We start from the raw sequence: 4,848 nt of genomic DNA on the forward strand, positions 1-4,848 counted from the left end.
ACACACACACACACATATATCTATATATATCGTTGTAATCAGTTATTATGTTTTCGTCGTAAAACTTTTAAGTTTGTAAATTCTAGTTTTATCTAAGAATCGGTTTTAATAATAGTTAGTCATGTTTATAAATTTGACTCGTTTCAAGAAAAACCGAAACACACCTAAAAATGAAAACAAGTTCAAGCGACTGGTTCATGCTCGGTCAGCTACAAACTCGACTTATGCAAAATTTTGTCCCGACATGGCAAAAATATTATTATTTTAGAATTTAGGAAACGAAAGAATCAATTTTTGAAAGTTAAGAATATAAAAATATCCAAACTTTAATCGAATGGTTGCATAAGCAAGCCGAGTTCATTTTTTATGAAGTAACACCATTGTTAAATTATTTTCAACCAAGCATCACACTCTAAATGATGAAAAAAATGTAGAAAAATAACACAAACATACCCGCAGATTGGACATGAAAATAAAAGATGAAACTTGATCGGATTGACTTTCAGTGTCAAATTAAGCAAGAACTCTTTAAATGGCAAGAACAAAAAGAAAATTCGTGAATTGAATTGTGGCAAAGTGAGAAGAAGAGAAACTCTATGTATAGAGGAATTGAGAAAGAGATTATTCAAAGGAATTTGAATTGGTCATTGCTTGTTAATTATCGTTGAAAACTAGTTAAAACATCAAATTAATTATCAATAATGAGTTGAAACATAAGAACTATAATAAAAATAGTTTACTAACCTCATAAAACACATACATAAACAAAAATAGTTTGAATTGACCAAAACACAAAGTAATGGCAAGATTAAATAAGAAAAACGAAAAAGAACTAGATGTCGCGCATCGCGACGGACCAAAGGTCCTTGCGTCGCGTAGCACGACGCATCTGGGTCTACAAGATCTTGGGTTCAGTTGTGTATGCGACGGTCGAGAGGAAAGGATTGTCACGTATCGTGACCCAATTATTTCCAGGATAAATCTTATGATTATCGTGTTGCGCGTCACACTCAGATTTTCAGAATTTTTGAGATTTGACACAATTGATTCTTGGACTAAATTTAGATGCAATAAAGGTACAAAATACGTGAAATAAAAGTTGGAATTAAAATCATAAAAATTAAATAACATTATCTTACATTAAAAATATAAATCTGTAATATATGAAGATCCGATATATATATATATATATATATATATATATAAGTTTAAAACGGGTCGGGGTTTCGAGTTTAAAAATTAACGAATGTTACATGCTTCGCTACCTTCACATCACTTTTCATCATGGGCTACTTTTTAAACACCGGTCTCCGTTACATATTCATGCGTTTAATGACACGGATTGGGCTAGTCTTGACCGGTCCAGTTATCGTAGTACAATAGTGTGTATTGTTTATCTTAGATCAAATCCAGTTGCTTGGAGCTCTTAACGTCAACCAGCATTAACACGATCCTCTACCGAAGCTAAATTTCAGGTCATGGTTTCAACCACCACCGAAGTAAAGGTGTTAATGCCTCTTTTATTCGAACTGGGTTACAAGCCATCCGTCACACCCGACATCTATTCTGACAACTTGAGCGCTACGGATTACTCGACAAATCTAATATTTCACCTATCCGAATCTAAAAATGAAAAATAGAAAAGAGAGAAAGAAAATAAAAATAGAAAGAGATGATCGTATGGCCATCCATAAACTTTGGGTTAGCTTCATCTATCCGAATGGTTTACTCTTGTGTGGCATGCAAGTATTATCATGAACCATAGGCCACAACTACCACACCACTAATAACTTATCTACTGGATTGATTATAGCCCCTTTGATGCAAATTGCCACCCTCCTCAAACCATTATATATACTTACATATTAACAATTAACCAAAGCAAATCAATTTGGTTTCAAACCCAAACATTAAAATGGCTTCACTTTCCTCAGCCACCATGACCACCGCAGCCGTCCCAACTCAAGCCACCATGGTGGCTCCGTTCACCGGACTCAGGTCCACCGCCAATTTCCATGCACCAAGAAGGCGGAAAACGACTTCTCTTCCCTTCCCAGCAACGGCGGAAGAGTGCAATGCATGCAAGTGTGGCCTCCAATTGGAAAGAAGAAATACGAGACTCTTTCATACCTTCCACCTCTAACCCCACTCCAATTGTCGAAAGAAGTTGACTACCTTCTCCGCAACAAGTGGGTTCCTTGTTTGGAATTTGAGTTGGAACACGGGTACGTCTACCGTGAGAACCACAGGTCTCCTGGGTACTATGACGGCAGATACTGGACCATGTGGAAGTTGCCCATGTTTGGGTGCACTGACTCCGCCCAGGTGTTGAAGGAGGTAGAGGAGTGCGTGAAGGAGTACCCAACAGCATGGGTCCGTATCATTGGATTCGACAACGTCCGTCAAGTTCAATGTATCAGCTTCATCGCGCACAAGCCATATGAAAAATAAGCGAGAAATATTTCTACCTTTTTTTTTTACTATTTTTCCAACTTTTTTAAATGAACTCAAGAGGAGAATAAGTAAGAGTACAGTCTTTTATGTATCCACTTTTCGAACCATGTTGAAGCTATCTAATCATCTTTGTGATTTGATTTGTTTTATTCTTTATTTTCATATTCATATCACGTTATTTGTTGAATACCTCAAACAAACAAATGTCAGCTATGAACAAGTTATGCTCAGTGATTGTGATTAGGTTGTCTTTAAATAGCTAATTACAAACAAACTGTGTTGGGAGTCTTGAGCACTCGTACGGAGCCAAATTGTATTGTAAAGCAATACTTCTAAGCATTTACACAATTCTTAAAAAGATTACATCCATGGTGTAAATGCGTCTAGTTGGGTCGATTATTATCCGTTTAAGTGAATTTAAACTAAAAGTCGGCTCGTTTCAAGGTCTATTTAAATCTCGAGCTTTACCATACTCATGGGTAAGTTTACAAGCTTGAGCTAGATGCAATAACATGTTGGAAGTGTGGTAAGCCTTGTTATTTCAAGAGGGATTTACTGGTTGCTAAAGGCAAGAACGAGGCTTTCAGAAAAGCAACAATGCCACATTTTAGTACAAAATTATAATTTGGGCACAAAATTAGTTTCACTGATATATTAGGTATTTTATATGTAGGATGATGATGTTGCTTGGTGGGTATGTTGATCCACGTTCAACTAGTCACATATACAAGAATCTTCAATATGGTTTAAAGACTTTCAACCAATTGAATTGGATTTATTCTAAAGATGGAAAATGTTGCAACTGAACGGTATTAGGAACGGCTAAACTTGTTACTTATGGAAAATGTTTGCTTTTAGCCAATGTTTGAATAAATCTAATTAATTTTAGCATGCTAGACTAAGACACATTAATTATAAAAGACTAGGCAAATTAATTTAAATAATCTCAACTATTGGCATAGTATTGGCAAATAACAGTCCAACTAACGAAATGTCTGTCGACGATTCCATCTTTTAACATATTTGCTTCTAACTATATGCGACTAACAAAGCCCTAACGTCATTAGTCGCCAATCGTTGGAAAAACGTTTTTGGTTAGAAAACTCCATTTTGGGGAAAAAAGGCAAATTAGATTTTAATAATCCAACTAAATGTTACTGGTCGATAATAATCTCATATGAGTTTATTCCCATAGGTGGTCCCCCGTTAAAAAAAGTTCAACGGCGTTAAGTTTTTATCAAATTTCAAAGTGTTATTTTAAGGCTTTTGGTCGGAAGAAGAATACGAGTTGACTGATGTAAAACTTAACTCGAAACAATGCTCCAAACAAATTAATCATTAGTGCTTCAAATCGGGTGTTTGAATTTCCAATTAACAAAATTTAAGATGTTTGGAACATTGTTTCGAGCAAATTTCACATCAATCAGCTCGTATCATCATTATGATCAAAAGCCCTCAAAATTCATTTTAAAATTCTAGAAAAAAAAAAACTTAACGTCGTTAAGTATTTTTTTAACGTGGGACAACTGAGAGCCTCTTTTTTTATTTTTTAAAATTTGGGACCAACAGTGAGAATATACTTGGTTGAGATTATTATCAGCCAACAACATGTAGATAGGATTATTAATATCCAATTTGCAAAAAAAAACCTCAACATCTTTGTCCCAAATCTCTTTGTAATCTTGACTTAAAAAACCTTTTTCTAATAAAAGCCTCAATTATTGAGTTTACTAGAACCCTAGAACTACCATCAGAGTTAATTGGTGGTGCTCAAGTGGTGGTGGTTGGCTGGTGGTGAGTAAGTTGGTGACAGTGGTGTTCAGGTGGTGGTAGTCAGCAGTGGTGTTCAAGTGGTGGTGGTTGGCGGCGGTGGAGGCGATGGTTTTCGAGTGGTGGTGGTGGTGGTTTTTAGGTGGAGTTTTCTAGCAAAAATGGTTAAGTTTTCCGGCAAGAAAATAACATTTTAATGGCGACGAAAGACTAACTGTGTTAGAATTTTGTTGGTCGCAAATCATTGGGAGCAAATATGTTAAAAACGGAACCATCAACTGACATTTCGTTACTTGGACTATTATTTGACAATAGTTAATAGTTGAGATTATTTATATCCAATTTTCCAAAGATTAAATATATGTCTAAAATAAGTTTTGATACATGCGTTTGACATGAATGATGAAAAAGGTAACATGATCTCCCACATATACTTCTTCTTTATTTCTGACTCGAGCTCTCACATATACTCAGGTCCTCGTCTAGAATCCCATTTGACTTTCACGAGCTTGAGTCGCTTGCGTTTGAGGAACTTGATCATGTTGTCCTCGATATAAATCGGTTGTTCTACAAACTTAAGCTTCACATTGACTTTCATGTCCTTCAAAGGCATTGCAAGAGTTT

General features: G+C 35.6%; 1 pseudogene; it reads left to right on the forward strand.

The window, feature by feature from the left end:
- The first annotated feature begins 1,852 nt into the window (after positions 1-1,852).
- Positions 1,853-2,592, forward strand: LOC143615842 (ribulose bisphosphate carboxylase small subunit, chloroplastic 4 pseudogene; annotated as a pseudogene).
- The last annotated feature ends 2,256 nt before the right edge of the window (positions 2,593-4,848 follow it).

The sequence above is a fragment of the Bidens hawaiensis genome, unplaced genomic scaffold, assembly GCF_021521415.1.
Source record: "Bidens hawaiensis isolate Kalapana, Puna unplaced genomic scaffold, B.hawaiensis_p1.1 tig00044685_1, whole genome shotgun sequence".
Taxonomy (NCBI): Eukaryota; Viridiplantae; Streptophyta; class Magnoliopsida; order Asterales; family Asteraceae; genus Bidens; species Bidens hawaiensis.